This window comes from Cibotium barometz, chromosome 14, assembly GCF_041138505.1.
Source record: "Cibotium barometz isolate CiBa-2024 chromosome 14, ASM4113850v1, whole genome shotgun sequence".
Taxonomy (NCBI): domain Eukaryota; kingdom Viridiplantae; phylum Streptophyta; class Polypodiopsida; order Cyatheales; family Cibotiaceae; genus Cibotium; species Cibotium barometz.
In genome coordinates, this window is record NC_141059.1 from 19,023,115 (window position 1) to 19,041,643 (window position 18,529).

The window sequence follows — 18,529 nt, forward strand, 5'->3', positions numbered from 1 at the left end:
GCAAAAACTCAGAAATGGCAAGTGATACAAAACTTTAGCATGGGTGCAAAGTGTAGAGTGCTTACCATATTGACCACATTTGTCCAGTTGATGTTGACGCCCTCTCGCTCAAGTTGCTTAGGGCATACCTTTCCTCCGTATCATAGAAGCATGAAAACCAACCATAAATACTTATGTACATGAAATGCACATTATGCCAAAAAAAGAGAGTGAGTGTACTATTAATATTTACAATGTAATGTGGAAAGCGTCCCAGCCACCACTCTGAAGATGGGAGCTCTCTACGCTCTCCATCCATTTGGTTGTGGCCTCCTCAATATGCTTATACTTGCAGGGGATTTGTGTTGTGCTTCCTGCACTCCTCATACAATACCACGGATTTATCCCCCTATCTTTACCCTGCGTGTAATGTCACTGCGCCAGTGCTTCAATACATTCACCATGTGATCTTTAATCCACCTAGGATGGACCTCTTCACTACCTGCCGTGGAGTGTTCGTCGGCGTGACTTGTGGTGGGTTGTGATGGTTGTGCAGAATTGTCACCCCTTCCTTCCCCCAAAGTAGGCATGAGCCATAGCCCTTTGCTCGAGGCTCATTTGAGAGATGAAATTGTAAAATTGACTGGGGAAGGCACGATGGAGGTATTAGGGCTATATGCGGGTGTGTTGTTTGGTGTGCAATCCATGGTCTACACACACATAATTGAAGGTATTTATGCGTATGATTATGCAAGGGTGCCAGTGTTTAGGGTTTAGGGTTTTCATGACATAAGGAATCAGTGCATGCTTACTCCATGACTCCAATAAGGAGAGGACCATGGTCTTGAAGGATCTACATACCCAAAGCCCACATGCAGTGGCAACATCAAAAGTAAGAAGATGCATTTAAAAAAAATCAAAACGATGCACTTAGGGCACTTACCAAAGAGATTGTAAGCTAATGGGTGTCTCGAGGGAGGGCTTGAGCAACCGAGAGAACAAGAGAGAGCTTGAGCCTTGAGAGAAAATAAGCAAAAACCCTGCAAAACAAACACAAACAAGACATATTAGCAAAGCAGTAAAATCACACACACACACACACACACAATCAACAGAGCAAGGGCAAAGGAGAAGGGGTACCTGAGCTAGCTAGAGTCTCAAGGGAGAGCTTGGAGCATGAGAGAGCAAGGAGAACTTGTGAGCCTGCAAAACAAACAAAACACAACATAGCACACACACACACACACACACACACACACACACACACCACAAACCACACACAAAATCAGAAGAAAAAGTTGAGGGAAGGGCTTAGGTTCATTCCTTAAGGGATGGGGGGAGATGCAGAGAGGAGAGAAAACCTTGGAAATAAGTCACTTCTCTCAAACCTCTAAAAATGTAAAAACGTAATAAGTGACCTGGCGTCATTTCCTAGAGTCGAAATAAGCGTCGAACATCCATCGCAAAAATCGTCGAAAATATTTTCTTGTTTTTTGATGCTTATTTTGACGTTTATTTCGACCCCTGCTACCTATCATTTCAACATGCAAATTCTCATTCAAATTTAAACTTTTTGGCAGCCCGACACCAATCCATTTAAAATTAGAATGTACTGACTAGGACATGCATGAAATATAAAAGAGGCTCCACCTCCCCCTCACTTAAACCCACATTCACATGTGTATTCAACATACATGGAGCCTATGAGTGCTATGAACATTTCAAATTTTCTCAGTTTAGAGGATAAAACAATGTGCACATGCAATCATTTGCAAGTACCAAGTTTCTCGATGATGTCGAAGAATTTGCAAAAATAGGGCGTATTTCCAGTGGAGCACTTGCAACATCTACTTAGTGGCCTCAATGTGTGCTCACACAACAATGAACCAGTCGATCACGTGGATATCAATCCTGAGTGAAGAAAACAAGCAAGGGCAGAGACAATGCTCCTTAATGAGTAAGCACATTTTTTTTCCCACTTTTTATATTCTCTCAAAGCCTGTTATACAGCCTCAAGAGGCCTAACATTCTCTTCGTTGGGTCAACGGATGTCCGTTTGCCCTAATTAGCTTAGGCGCTATACGCACACGACCGACCTCTAAGATAATATTCTAGAAAAAGAGTGTGCTAGTATCCTCCCAGATGGAAGAGGAGGTCCCTATTTTCCATCATTGGTCCCAAGATGAAAAAAATTTGAGAATTTTTTTCCTATTTTGCAGCATTTTTTTGAGGGTGTTCCACCAAAAGGAAATTTGAAAAACTCTGTATGAGGAAGTTGTAGTATTTTTGGAGTACTACAACTTTGTTTTCCTGAGTCATTTGTGATTTTGTCATTTGGACCCTCAAAAAGTAGCCTAAATATGGCTCGTCGTTGTTTTCGCACTGTTTTTTGTGATTTTTCACAATTTTTGGGCTATTTTTTGCCTTGATTTTCGGGTCGACTTTTGAGGTTGCTGGTCAAAGACCAAAATGATCGATTTTGACTTCGGATGGCTAGGTCCAAAGTCGAAGAGCTCGGTGTCAGCTTTTCGGTGAGCCCTAGAGCACCTTCATCGGATATATGATATAGGAGATACAAGTCTCCAAACAGGGTGTTTTCCAGAGTTTTTTTTTCGACAGACCCCTTTTCACGCCGTGAAGCGGACTTCAGGGATTTTATATATTTTATTTTTTTTTGTCACGTGAATGAAGGGTCTCACGCCGTGAACGCTTAACGGTTCACGCCATGAATTGGATTTCATGAAAAGGTTAAATTCGTTTTTCTTTTTTAGGCGCGGTTTCCGAGGGCGTGAATCCTTAGGCCGTGAAGTTCCAGAACATGGTTAACGCCGTGAACCGAACTTCATGGAAAAATTAAATTTATTTTTTTTGGGCATAGTTTTCGAGGGCGTGAACCCTTAAGCCGTGAAGTTGCAGAAAATGGTTCACGCTGTGAATTGGACTTCACAAAAAAATTAAATTTATTTTTTTACGCGATTTTCGAGGGCATGAACCCTTAGGCCTGAAGTTGAAAATGGTTCACGCCGAACCCGACTTCACGGGAAAATTAATTTTTTTGGGGGGCGCGGTTACCGAGGACGTGAACCCTTAACCTGTGAAGTTTGCAGAAAATTGTTCACGCCGTAACCGGACTTCATAAATTTCTCTTTTTGGGGGGAATATTTTTTGAATTTAAAATGAAAGAGATATTGGCATTTTTCCAAAAAGGTAAGTGGGAATAAAAAAAAGCCAACCTTTTAATGACACCCCTTACACCCCTTACACCCTTCATAAATGACCCCCAAGATGGACAATTTGACAACTCATGAGCATCTACTCATTGAATGCATTAACCTTAATGAGTTATGTAAAAAAGTGATTAAGAATTAATCCAAAATTAATCCTTTCACTAATCTTTCCCTCTTTTACACTAATCAAGGACTCTAATTAACCACTAATCTCCAAGCACATCATTAGATAGAGCAAGGGAATGCTAATCTTTGTGCATCAACAAATGTGTTAATTAATCTAAAATAGGAGATTAATTATACTCTTAATTATGGTCTCCTCTTTTAAGGCAAAATTAAGCAAAGAGAGTCAAATTTCTCTAATTAATGAAAAATTGATAACTTAGGTGTCTTGATGCATCTAAATGCTCTCAATACACTCAAAAACACCAATTTCGACTACTCATATGATCAAATTAGACCCCAATTAACACTTTTTTTTTGGCCTTTTGAACAAGATTAATCACCCTTAATGATAAAAACCAGTCCATTAAGAGAAATTAGTTCAATTCAAGGGTCTTTTGATGGTTTTAAGAAATTTTTTGAAAGATTAAGCTACTCCTATTGCTTGTCTAATCCAAACAATTTCAACAACAAACACACAATTAAACTAAAATTAATGATCTTAGTTCTATGTTTAACACTAAAGAGAACTAACATTCACTAAAAATTACATTCTATTGCATTGTTTGATGCAATGGATGCAAACTAAGCCTAATACAAACTATGTGGTTCAAGCCCTAAGAACATGAAAAACCACAATAACAACAACAAAAATAACAAATTAAGCTAAACATTAAGCAAAAGGCATTCTTTTAAAAAATAAAAAAGAGAGCTATTCTACTCCAAATCTCACACAAATCACCATCAAATCAACATCTTTTTCATGGGAAACAATTAATCAAGATAATGGGCAATGGGTAATGCGTAGATTAGAGAAAAAACGATGGAAAAAGCCAAGTGATGGCTCCGCGGCAAGACGATGCCAAAAATGTTAAGGCTCACCCTAACCCTCCTTGAACACATCCAAAAAGAGATTACTTGCTGGTGAACCACAACTGTCGTATCTTTCTAATGACTCAACTCGTAACCCTTGAGGTCTCCAAGCTCTACAACTCCTTGAGAAGCAATTCCACCGCACCTCCTATGAGCGTTATCACACCGTCGTGTTGCACTAGAGCGGGTACTCGTCCCTCTTCTCACCTCACTTCACTCACACACACTCACTAGCATATGCATTAGGGAGATAGATTAGCAAGAGCAGGAGTGAATTGCATAATGGGAGAGTATGTTGTATTATGAGAGATATTCACTTATATACATGGCCATAAGTGTTCACACTCACTTAAACTGTGGTCGGTTGGGCACTTTAGGCTCATAAGAGGCCTAATTCTATTACAATGACTACTCTCACAATATATCCATGAAGTACATCACTTAGGATTTCATCCTAACTTGCTACCACATGCTCTTGAAGTGGGAATCGCCACCATAAATACTCCGTCACACCATTACGGGCGCCCGTCCAACTTGTAGCTTTGGACACTATTGCTTCATATCTTGAATGTATGACCCTTTGGTGTATCTATCACATGACTCCTTGATGTAAGATAATGGTGGTAGCTCTTGTTAACCCTAGAATTGGGTTAACATGAAATTACTTCTAGGGAAATAATCTCAACATAGAATATTAGTTGAAAAAAAACATCACTTGCCCAAAAATCCTAGAAAAAAACATCAACTAGAAAAAAAGTTTTAAAGTTGTATTTATTCATGGTATTTATTTTGGCACTTTTTTGAAAGTAAGTTAAGAACAACCTCCTAGAAACCTCCTAGAAGACTCCTAGAAGACTACTAATATAAATAAGGTAACTACACAGAACACCAACAAGAAAACATCCACATCAACACTCACTAGAGCATTAAAGATAATTCACAAACCAAACAAAACGGAAGAACACAAAAATGGACAATGAGAGGCAAAAAAGTGTGGCAAATGCAAGGTCACCCTTTTCCTAATTTCAATGTAGGGAAGCCATGCATTGGTAAGATAGAGGAGAAATGGTTGTGGAATAGATGGCCGCTCTTTATAAACTTGGCTTGTCCAAGATGGTGGCCATTAAACCACCCTATCAACAGCCAAAAGGGTAAATTTTTCCACCTTTTTTAGCTCTTTCGCTTGTAGAGCTTGCTATTAATAGTCTTGTATTGCTTGAAGAGATTTTTGCAGAAAAATTCATGTTTAAAGATAAGGTTTCAAAGAGAATCCATCAAGGAAAATAATCTTAACAAAAGATAAATTCTTTCAAAAGAAAAACTTCAAAGAGAATCCCGCTAGAAAAACTTTAAAGAGAATCCCTCTAGGAAAATAATCTCAACAAAAAGGACAACTATTGAAAAAAAAACTTTCAAGTAACAAAAAAAGGAATTTTAGAAAATTATTTCCATGGTCTTGATTTAGCTAACTTTTATAAAAAAAGTTCTAGTTTTTAAGAGATAAATTTTTATGCATGCTACATATCAAGTACAAAAAGTTATAATATATGTTTGCATGTACCATCGTCATTCAAAGTTTACTTTTTTGAGAGTAGCCCCTAATAGGCTAATGGAACAAATCGAGGTCAAAAAGAAGAAAACAAAAACATTGAAGAGTACGTGGAAGCATAACACACGATCGATTATAGGACAATGATGTTGTGACTACTATTGAAAGTCATTCGATGGAGAGAAGCTCAGATGCATCCCTTACTATGGTGAAGTGGCTTATGCCAACACATACTAATAAGGTTCCTTTCATAAATGGATTTGGGGAGGCATTGAAATGGGAGATTTGGAATTGCGCTTTGCATGTGCCTCTGCATCTTTCCTCACATAGGTTCTAGAGAACAGATCTATGTTACTTGTACCTTTGAGTTCTCATTGACCGAAGGGTGGATATGTTTTTACCTAGTCATACCTTCTTAGCTATCTGAGGATCTTTGGACAATGGGACCCTCATGGTCTGCTTTATACGCACCATCTATAAAAAAATCAAATGGATAGATGTCATTAGGGAAAATTTGGACTCACTTTTGGGCCTTTTAAGCTCTTTGAGATTCTAGGGAATATTCCAAAACTTTTGAGGTTACTTTTTGGTGGGGAGGCCATAACTTGAGCATAAAAACCTCAAATTTGTCGGAGGTTGGTGCGTTAGAATCCTCTCATCAAGATCTTTCCAATGATATGTTACATGATATAGTTTTGAGGTACTATGGATAGAATTATCCACGATCCCCCTTTTCGTAATAGAATGATGACTTGGCATTTCTTAGAGGGCCCAAAAATGAGTCCACATTTTTCCAAATGTTAGTCTTCATAATAAAGTATCTAGGAAAACTTATTGAATAAAAATCACTACAACACGATAAGCAGTCTCATCACATGCAATCAATTCCCCTCCTTGCATTGTACTGATTTCATAGATAAAGGGATAACCATTTTCTCATTTTTGTATAGTTAATAATTATTGTGACATCTTCACTGGCTTGTAGATGGTTCTCATTGAGATTCAGGTCAAACCTGACGTTAAGATTGAATAAACCCTAGAAGAGAAATTGTTCAAGATAACACCATCATCATCGCCATCCTGAGATAACATGTATGTTTGCTTGTAATGTCTACATCGAGGACATGATCGTGTCTGCATGCTCATGTCTCCAAGAGAAAGAGTAGCGATACCAAGAGATCACTTTAAATGATGGAGTCATCTTGGACAACGTTCGATATGTGCATGTCAATGATCTTGTTCCTTCTACATCCTTTAAACAGAAGGTAAACATGGATATTTTAAAGATGATAAAGGATAAGAAGAAGAGACAAACAACAAGTGCCCCATCCACAACTGCAAATGTCGTCTTATCAACTATCACTACGAATTTATTTCCTGCTTGCACACGTGCCACTACTAAAGGATAAGCAAGTTTAAATTGAAGGAGGGGAGGAGAGAGCGGAGGAACCTCCAAGAGAAGAAGATGAGTTTCAGGAGATTACAGAGAAGATAAACTTGGACATGGAGAGGGACCTCATTGAGCATCTTGATATTCACACCCTCAAACGAGGACATCCAAGTGGTAACAATTGACGAGGGATTGCTTTGTGATAGAGGAAACAGAGCACATTCCGACCTCAGCCCTACCCGCCTATCCTATAGGTGACAATCAGTATATTCTAATAATAGGTATTGAAGGTACCTTTAACATTATGGAGAACTACTTTCATGCCATTATCGCCTCGCCATCATCGCATAGAATCTTGAAGAAGATGATGATTTCGTCGACCAAGATGTGGATAAATATCTTCTACTCAATTCAAATGTCAAGAAAATTGGTTCTGTACTCATTCTAAGACATAGCAATGATGTGCAAGGATGTATCATTGTGAAGCCAACCTTCCCATTGCAGAGGAATTTCAAGCTACTCAACAAAGACTTAATATTTTACATATGGGAAAGGAAGGGGAGTCTTCATCTGTCCAGGACACCAACTCAACTATCAACATATGGACAAATGATTTACTTATTAATGATGAGAATCAGAAGATCTACTTACAATAATGTTGCATATTGTGATCAAGTCCCATATTGCATTTATTTTGATGGCTTATGGTTGGACAACATTGTTTTGGAGTTGGTGGTGTATGAGGATGATTTTCTTAAGCGTGCATTAGGAAAACGAGTGGGAGGGTTGGGAAAGGACTCAGCACTGGAAGAGTACATCAACCGACTGAGATTTCCATAATTCATTATATTCCACAAAAAATCTCAAAGGATAATGCAAAATTCCAATTGTTTGCAATCATGACACTATCTAGATATCATCGGGATATCCCGTCATAGACAAAGTCATGCTTCTAGAGAATAATTAGCGGTGCGAATCTTTAGGTAGGGCCTCGGAGTGTATGCTTTAAGGAGTAAATATTACTTAGCCTATTCCATGTGTGGATTAACATGTGGGATCAGGGATCCCAAGATGCTAAGTGAATATGGCAAAAGGTAGTTTCTCATATCCAAAAGACTGAGAGTTTCACCAGTTTTACTGTTGTAGGATGATGGCAAGCAATCTTCAAAGAGAGCAAGGCTTCACGCATTGGAGGATGCTAGTAAGCAAGATCAGGAGGAGTAGTAGACTCCTATCTCTTATTAATAATTGGCTCTTTGATGTTATACAATGACACTTCAAGCTATGTTCATTTCTGAAGTAAAACTATTAGTCATGGATCTATGGATATCCAAATCTTTCCATGTCCTTGTTTTCTTTGTCGCCATTAAGCACGCTTAATACTTATATTAGATCTCCTCTCCATATATCCTAATTTTTTCCCTATTTAAAAGTTTCACTACTTGATTAATTTCATATGTGTCTTCATGATCAGGCATCTTGGAATGTATTGATATGGGTATATGCCGAGCGAGGCTATCAAAAGTATGTCCACCTCTTTGAAAAGATGTAGCTTGAAGGTGCAAAGCCAAATGCAATTACTTTTTTTAGTGTTCTCAATGCTTATGATGGCCCATGAAACCTTGCTCTGCTTGGATCAAACCCAATTCTTGTTCACAGCTCTTGTATGTATGGCAAATGAACTACTCCTTGTTTTTGGTTAGTGTCCAAGCTTCCTATATGTCCACACTGATGCAATTCCTCTAAACTGTTAGCTTTCTTGCTCCTCCACCATGTCTTGTATGATTGAAATACCTGGAGCATGCTTGATATTATTTTTTCTCCATTCCTTGGGTTGACCATATCGATGAACTACCACACTCCTTTGCAAACCAAGGAGTATGATTGTAGGTGATATGATGTAAAAGAATAAAACAATACTTTAATTACTAAATTTCTCAACATATAGTTTTACAACTAAGTCAATGCATAATGAATCAAATGCCATATAGTGGGTGATGTGTTGATCCATCCGTGAAACAATCATTAATCTCTTTAACTCTTCTAGTGCTGTTTGAAGATCTTATGGTCCTTTTTTTAGTCCACACTTTCAAATCATAGAACTTAAACATAGTGTCTAAAGATTTCCACATTTTGGCCCTCCGTGATCTTGCTTTACCATTGTCTGCATAATCTACTACGTTATGAACGCACTTCCATCGGCTGTATTTTAGGGTCTGTACTAATCGTCTTCTCCGATGATGAGGGTTATCATCTAGTGGTTGTAAAGCTAGAAACCTTCTTGCTTTAACATCCCTAATAGAAGGTTTCTTAGGTATAACCCTTGCATCCATAGACCTTTTCATCTTGTTAAATCTTTGTATGTCCACCATACAAACCAATGTCTTATATGACTTTGTCTAGTGCTTTGATGGATTTAAGGCTTTGTTGTATTGGGCTGTAGAGTCCATGGAAAACATATGTATAAGAACAAAAGTTTTTTAATGATTTTGCAGAGAGCATGCATTGTAAAAATGTGGACTCTCAACAATGGAATTCAAGAATTGTCTTGAAGTTTGGGTCTTTCATGTGCCTATCCGATGCCTTCTTCCAATACATCTTATCAAGTACTGTTGCACTGCACATGCAATATAAATAAGGGCCTTTTGAATTGGCACCCTTTGACACATTGTACATACATTTTAGAGTTTTAAGATCACCTGCCATATGTCACTCCACCTTATATTGTCCCCATGCCTTCCACATCCAAGATTTTGTCATTTCTCTACTCGCACTGATGATCTCATGTATAGATGTCCTATGAAAAACCCAATGTAGAATATAAAAATTCTCTAAGATGACTTGCAACACATAAGGACACACATAAGGACACACGAATGCAGTACTCATTGCTTGTTGTAGGTAATGCTTTTGCACAAACAAATATTTAAAAAAATTACTTTAAAGGATCCCAAAGTGAGTATACTGTTTTTAGATTGAACACGAAACCATCTATGATCATCTTTTTTAAAATAGATGGATCAAGTGCCCTATTCATCAGTGTGATGATAACCCTTTCTAACTTTCTCTCCTTCACAATTTGACATTCCTCAAGCTTTATCACAAATTCAAGGACACCATCACATTCTTCAGGAGTAACTTCAAAAAATTAAATGCCATATGATTGTAAGGCCTGCAAGTCGTAAAAAATATTATTGTATCTATTGTAGACCACATCTCTCTTGTTGGTGCAACATATGTGTCTTCAATATGAAATGGGGTTCCCAATGTTTGTGGTACCTCTTTATTTACTTATTTTTACATTTTTAAACCTAAGAAGGATTTGGCAATAAGGATCCTTTCATACTAGATCCCTTCATCTTTGGTTGTAAAGTCTTATAAATGGTTATGTATCGTCTATGTGATATACTCACCTCATTGAGTATTGCCTGGATGTCTTGTGGACTGAGTTGATTCTCTTTGATAAAGTCCTCTATTTGCTTATTTGTAATCTTTTTATATTTCTTGTCCTTCATCGTTGCTTCTACATATTGGCGATTGAAAAGAAGACTAAACTGTACACTAGAAGGTTCTATCGTCGATTCTGATCAGGGTGTAATAATGGTCTGATATCAAATTAAAATGCACAAATTGATATACATGAACATCCCCAAAATAATGATAAAGAATAATAATATGATGCTTATAAAAATATTACAATAACAACAATCAACTGAGTAATAGAAAGGAGCTACTTGATTGCATGTATTCTCTTCTTTATGCCACCACCTCCTAGCTTCATTTGTTCAATATCCATGAGCTTTTCTTGTCGTCTACAGAGACCTAACGAGGTCTGCTTAAGTAATTCATCCCTTTGTTTTTCCAAGCCCTAAAATGGTTTCCTCATTGCTTAATAACTTCTGCACACACTGCTCCATGGTTTGCTTCAAATAAGTAATCTCCTTCTCAAACAAATCTCTTTCTAATTTAAGAACATTGCTTGTTGCTTTCAAATGATGTGTATATCTAAGGAGCCCATTATAGCCATCTCCAAAAAAGTTAAGCACAGAGATATCATATCCCTAAACGGGGATGTAGAGTTTATAAGAGAGTCTTTAGGATATAGCCTCCCATCAATCCATAAATCTATGTTTTTCTTCCCTTGCATCCTAAACATTTCTTTAGCAGCAGTAGTAGACAAAGTGTTGGGTTTAAAAATTTCTCTTACTCTCAGAGGTTCACATTCACATTTAAGCTCGATGTATAGGTTATGCATGTCTCTCCTCTTTCTATTCCTCCTTGCTCTTGGTCCCTCTGCCATCTTCTTTATGCTCTCTGTGTTCCTCCTTGCTTTCGATAACCCTAGTGGCAAAATGAGAATGCAAAGAAAAAGGTGCCATTTACTTCATTTTACTATTAAGGCACCTTTTTCATTCAGATATGCTATTTCGGCCTGTATGTAGATTTTTAGAGATATGAGCCATTAAACTCTGAAAATTAACCACTTTGTTCTTTACATACATGAAAATAAAAAAGTGATTAAAAACTCCGAGGACTGGAGAAGAGGAATGCATCTTTTATGTTTTAAAAGAACTGGAGAGAAAATACGCCAAACTCAATTTCATCTTATTTTTTAGACTTTATGGATTCTCTCTCTCGCTAAGCTCAGTTGGCACTTCTTAGAGGGCCCAAAGTTGAGTCCAAAATTTCCCTAATGTCATAAGGAAGCGGTGTTAACACAGCCCAACTTGAAGCCTAAAATCAAAACTCGAGTAAGGCAACCTCATGGCGGAGATTTGAAAATTTTACTTACTTTAGATAGCCAACGTATCATTCAAAGTTCCTAGAGATTAAAGGTTGTTGAATGGCTCAAACAAAGAGGCCTTTTTAACATGGCCCATGTTGAATCCTTTAGTCATGACGCACACGAGGCGAGTAGAGTAATCTCCGCCTTGGTGTGGGTGGTAGTAGTGAGAAAATAGCCAACTTTTGTGGTCTAAGTTTTTGGTGCCTCGGTGGTGAGGTCTCGTGCACCCACATCTCATAGAGTTTGGGCGGCCTTGTGGGGAGAAGGTGGCTCGTGGCTCGAAAAATTGTGCGCTGGAGAAGTTCGGAGCCCTGACCACCATCAGATCAAATTTTGGTGCCTCGGTGGTGAGGTCTCGTGTAAAAGTCCAGAAGAGGGCTTGTGGCTCCCAAAAGTGTGCTCATCACCAAATTGGATCATTTTTCGGGAACCTCGAGGAGTCGCCTTCCGCGTACATACACGGCGCGCACCACGCAAAGAAACCAAGAAGCGGACCTCAGCCCGCCCCCGTGGAGAAGCGGGGTAACTATATCGTTGTTTGGAATGCGAAAAAGGTCCATCCTTACTGTGGTGACGTTGAATCGACGGAATGTGAGAAGGGCTTGTGGTGCACGATGGAGAAAACTGCTGCAAAGGTATGGTATGGCATGGTGTGTGCTAGTAGTTGTTGCTAAGGCTTTCCTAGGCTATATTGTTGCCTTTCGATCGAGCGATTTATATAAGCAGCAGCCATTTTTGTCATGGTGAAACGTAGAAGGCGTGGCCGGCGTCTGCTAGAAGCGCGCCACGTGTCAGGGGTAGACGGCCAATTTACCCCACATCTATGGAAGCCACGGCATGAAAAGCAGTATAGAGGTCGCAGAGGGAGCCCCTTCTTTCTCGTCCCTTCGGGGACATCTGATAAAATTGGAACGATACAGAGAAGATTAGCATGGCCCCTGCGCAAGGATGACACGCACAAATCGAGAAATGGTCCAAATTTTTTTTCTCTCTCCCCCCCTCTCTCTGCCTTTTTTTTTTTTATGGAGGGGGGTTTGGCGACGAGGCGAATAGATTTCTGTCCAGAGTCCACCATATCCATCCACCCATCATGAAGCAAAGCGCAGAGAGCTAATGTTTTTCGATAGCCACCATGGCCGACATGATCATATCATAAGCGAAGCGCAGCGCAGCGCAGAGAGCTAAGGTAAATTCTGTGGTGTTTCTAATATATATATATACATTACGTGTATCTTATTTTGGCACATCTTTTTCTTCTTCACGCTGCAGAAGCTTGTTTAAGCGCTGCCATGACTCTGCGAGAGTGACTCTTTTAAATTTTTCTTTCTTTCTTTTTTGAAAATTACCATGAAATGATATGCTAGGCCGGCGGCCATGCTGTTGATATGGCGGCTGCAGGGGGGGTCCGCTGGATTGCTAGGCTTGGGCTCCGGCCAGCATGGATGGTGTGTAAAACTGGGACAGAGGGCCATGCCCAACTGACTCACTGACTTACTTGGGGCTTAGGTGCCCTCCCTCTGGAAGTACGCCGCCGCCAAGGGAGATCATGATGGGGCCTAGCCCTACCCGCCGCGCGGAGGCGGACGTTCCGCGTTAGACCTAGGCTCTTATTATGATAAATCCTGCCCTAGACGTACAGCGCAGCCTCCTCAGAGGTCTGCTGCCCACCGGAGCGGAGCCGCTTGTGCCCTACCCAGCGGAGGTTCCGATCCCTGCGCAGGCCAGCAACGATGATCTTTTCCTTTCGATACTACCCAGGGAGGTTCGGCGGCATGCTGTGTCTCCCTCCCTCCTTTTTTTGTTGCGACGAGGGATGCTGTCCTCCTCATCTTGGATCCGCATCCCTTCGCCCCCGCAAACAAGGATCATCTTTTCCTTCTTTCCATGAAAATGTGGTAGACACCAACCGTTGCATTGCTTAAGGTCTTGTAGTGAGATGGGCCGATCTTTTACTTCTTCTAGTGTGACAGCTGCAAGCAACACCACCCCACAAGGTGGTTACGGGTCCTCTGCTGCGATCGAGTATCTCTACCTCGTGCGCGCTTGGGGCTTCAAAACAAGTTTTTGCCAGACCCTTATCTTGTCGAGGGGGACACACAGCCCCTTGATAGAGCTGGCTACGCTCGAAGTGACCCAGTGTTGTTGCGCGCAGGGCCTGTCGAGATACCGGTGGGGAAGGGGGAATCCATGCTTGGTTCAACCAGCAGCTCGAATGTTTTGTGCTCTAGCCTACGCATTGACCCGTGCAACCCTTGCTGGATAGTACATCCTCCTCGATAAATCTTCAGCCCGCTTTAACCCCGTTCAAGCAGCAAGGTCTGAAGATCCAAAAATTTGTGCACTAAATTACAATGACTTCAGTTCTCTCGCTTTATTCATGCAGCCTACGAGTGTGGCCTTCTTTTCTTGTTGACTGATCCTATCTTATGAATAAAGGGAGCTGCCAAAGGCATGGCATTGAGCCGTGCAGCAACTTGCGAAATACTAGATCCTCCATAAACCTGTAGTCCGGTTTAACCAGCAGCAAAAATTTTGAGCTTGGTATGGATTGCATAGTCGCACGAAACATGGCTCTCTCTCTCTCTCTCTCTCTCTCTCTCTCTCTCTCTCGCTCGATTTATTGTTGTCTACGAGTGTGGACGCACTTGAAGGGGGCTGAGTTGAGCATGTTCTGAGATACTCTCTCTCTTGTGGCCTTCTATTGTTGTTGTCTTATTAGGATCGCTCGGGTTGGTCTCTTTATCTACATTCCAACAGGTCTCTGGAGCACTCCATCACCCATGTTTACTTCATAACTGCTAGTGAGATGAGACCCATGTATGTAAGAGGCATAGAAGTGGTCGCGACGAGACCTCCCCTACTTGGAAAAGTGGTTTAGCTAGGGTATCTCTGCGTTGTTGTCCATTTGATACCAAAGCACATGACAAGCGACGGTTTAGGAAGAGCAGACCATGATTCTGTTTGTTTCTTGCCGTGTATTTACAGACCACAACTTTCTCTATAGAGCTATGATTGCAAGGAAAAAATCAAGATTTTGATATACCAAAATCTCAAATTTATTCTACTACATATGTTTTAAAAACTTCCAGATGGGGAGTGCCCTAGATGACCCTAGAGTGGTTGTTGACGCTATGGACAGTTGCTATGTGAACATTCTTAGAAAGAGAGAGACATTTCCTAGAAAGAGCTGTACATGTTGGCCTGTTAAGTTAATCGGATGAAAAAGATAAATGTTATAATGGACGAAAAGGTAACAAAAGTTCTCCAAACAAATAGCAAAGATGCAAGCATACCTATGTGCATAGCACGCGATCAATGACATGGTTATTTGCTTATAGAATGCATATCCTAATTTTGCTGTTGCACACTTTCCAGGAGGCTACTTACTCCATACAGGTGGTCTCAAACCAAGATATTATAGTGACTTCTCAAAAGGACGTGTTGGATTCCGTATTTGACTTTCCTCCACTTGGAGCTCCGCATGCTGACTATGGGGCAGGTTGGAAGTCTATGAAATTTTTGAGAGTCAGCTATACTATATTGCATTATATATACTACTGGTTCATCAAAAACTGGTAACGCCATCGGTTCCCAAGCACTGTTGGCAATAGCTACCCTACTCTACTCGAAGCTCTCTAATTATCTGCACTTTGCTCTATGTAAAAAAAGAAGAAGAGAGCATTGGACCTTTTGAGAGAAGGTGACTCCTAAGAAAATATTATTTTAAGCATAGGCTAAATGAAGTTTTTACTGGTAGAGGATTAGGTGTTGTGATTGTATGGATAAGTCTAATCCTGTTGTAACTAATGCAATTTCCCATGAAGTTGGCCGAGGCCTTGTGAGCAAATGAGGGCTACCATAAAAAATGCTTTTTTTTATAAAAAAAATTCAAAGGTTGTGGGGCTGCTATGGACTTCTGAAAGATTCAATGTGTAGAAAATGTTTGAGATCTGATTGTGATGTAATGGCATGCTTGAGTCAAAACCGCCTTATATGCTGGGAATTAAGATGTCGAGGGAGTAGAAAGAAATTGACAAGTAACAAAGAGAAGATAAGCGACGCTTGTATATGTTGAAATAGTGGTGATGCCACATTGTGTGTTTAAGGGGGAGCATGGAACTTTTGTTGATTCAACTTGTTGGATGGTTCATTGTTCAAAGGTTATTGTATGTAATCAAAAGAGAGAAGGTTGAAGATGAGTCGAGAAGAAGGTGAAAAAGGTAAATTCATTAGCCATGTGGGATGATTGGGAGAGAATCAAGTTGATTGAGAGATTTTAGGTAATTGAGAAAATGCAGGGGAGTTGATGGAGAAATTGTTAAGAGGGGATTTGATAGAATAAATCAAGGAGAAGAATGCAGGTCTAGATGCTCACCTTCTTAGAGCTCTAAATTATGTACATGGTTACAATTTGGAGACAACATTATAGTGTAGGTCAAGCTATTGTGAGCTTGATTAGCTTTTTTTAAAAGAAATCTTGAGATTATCTCCTTGCTCAATTGCTAATAATCGTGTTTATCTGTCATTAGTCATGGCTTGAGATTTGTGCTTTAATCCACCGTAGCTCCCATATAATTGTAATTTGGTATCAAATCCACAAGGACCACGATCTTAGCAAATTAGAGTTATTTTGTCTTGCTTTGTGTGTCTATATTAATTTAGCCTAGGTGTATGGTAACTAAGATTTGTATTATAGTCTCATTAGAAAAATTGGTCTTTTTTTTCCACTTTAGAGAGAGAGAGAGAGAGAGAGAGAGAGAGAGAGAGAGAGAGAACTATTGGTATGTTGTCTACCTACCTCTTCCTTGTGAGAGGCTTAGAGGCTCTTATAGCAACAAGTTTCTAGGTTCTTTTTTGGTAAGGAAGAGCCTTTGCTAATAGTAGTCACACACAATTGGTATCTAAGACTTCATAGCTTCCACCTTTGAACCTGGGAACTTATCTTTATTGCGTAGGTTGAAACTTTTAAGTCTATATAGGTGGTTTTAACTCATCAAGAGATCAGAGGGTGTTTACCAGTGGGCAACTTGTAACATAATAGCTAGAAGACCGCCAATCTTGATCTTTACCTTTACAGGTCTTTGAAAACATTATCAAATATTCCACATAATTTTAGTTATAGATATAGGATGGGATTCGATTAGGTCTAAAGATACAATATGTTTTCTTGAGGACTAAAGATATACTATTAAAAGATACAACTTTTAAGCTATAATTTCAAGAAAGCATATCAATAACAATCATAAAAAACACTAATAAACATCACAAAGAATGGATAGAAATCCCCTTGGTCATTTGATTGCTACAACTTTTGAAACAGATGATGGGACACACAACTGTAATACTCCATGAATGACCGGTTATGTTTCTTGATTTGGTTGGTTGATTACGCTAAACATGAGGAATACTCTCTAATCTATTCACATGTCTTGTTAGGACACCGTTAGTTTAAACCAAAGAAACCTATCTTGTAAAGAGGTCAATAAACTATAACTTAAATTTAACTAATCATTGCTAATAATTATATTTAACCTTATAATTAAAAGAACAAACAAATTAACAATCTCGAATAGAAAATTATAGTGAAAAAGAATTAAAAACTCCCAGATCTAGCATTTCCAATTTAAAGTTTGGTTCTCCACTAGAGAGTGAGGGATATCATAATATCAGGCAATAAAATTATTGGCCTTTCGAGCCCTTGGAATCAAAACACATGCATCGTGTTAAGGTTTATTACATTTTTACAAACACAAAATGCATTATGCTAAGGTATATTACACTTTTACAAACACAAAATGTAATCACCAACTTCAATAATGCGCTAAATACCATAGATCATGTAATTTTATTACCACCAATAGATCCATATGTCACTCATTATGTACACATGACACATGGGTCACTTTTGGAGCTAGTTATCTCTCAAATCATACATTTTTTAAAAGTTAGTGCTTTAAAATTAAGGATTACACAAATATTACGTTCTCACCAAAGGTATGCCTTTAGAAAAGAATTGGAAGGGCTTGAACCAATTAGATGAAAATGGGAACAACACATAGCAAACTTTTAAAAAAATGTGCCACTGTTGTTGGGGTGATTCTTGGTCTTTGATTCCTCTCAATTGGTGATGCTAGAGGAGGAGATGATAACTAGGATTCAAGGCCATTCCTCGTAGAAAGTTTTGGCTAGAGGATACCTCTCTAACACCTTCAAATATTCCCAAAAGTGCCTGCACAAAGGGAATTTGCAACTGACTGTTGGTTGTGTAAACCCGTGCCGGAGGTGATTTTGTTGAGGTTTCATAATTTCTTGTACATAACAGGGGGTAGCTAGGCTTTAAAGTACTATCCATATACCAAATCCTAGCACAATAGTCTCTCTTTTTCCCCTCCAACTAGGGCCCTCCAAAAATGGGTCTAGAGATGAATTTTTTACAATTTCAGTATTGGCAATTTGGAAAAAACATAGTGGAAACTCGGGAGGTTGGGCTTTTTACACCTTGAATAAGACCTCAATGAAAAATTTCCTACTCATGCTCTCTCTCTCTCTCTCTCTCTCTCTCT

General features: G+C 39.3%; 1 long non-coding RNA gene and 1 other non-coding gene across 2 annotated transcripts; both read left to right on the forward strand.

Annotated features, from left to right (window-relative positions):
- Positions 1-12,627: 12,627 nt before the first annotated feature.
- LOC147631748 (uncharacterized) lies at positions 12,628-15,859 on the forward strand. Its single transcript, XR_015267344.1, has 3 exons — positions 12,628-12,938; positions 13,020-13,152; positions 15,342-15,859. It is a non-coding gene; the product is annotated as an uncharacterized LOC147631748 (long non-coding RNA).
- Positions 12,848-12,950, forward strand: LOC147631749 (U6 spliceosomal RNA). Its single transcript, XR_015267443.1, has one exon. It is a non-coding gene; the product is annotated as a U6 spliceosomal RNA (small nuclear RNA).
- Positions 15,860-18,529: the final 2,670 nt, after the last annotated feature.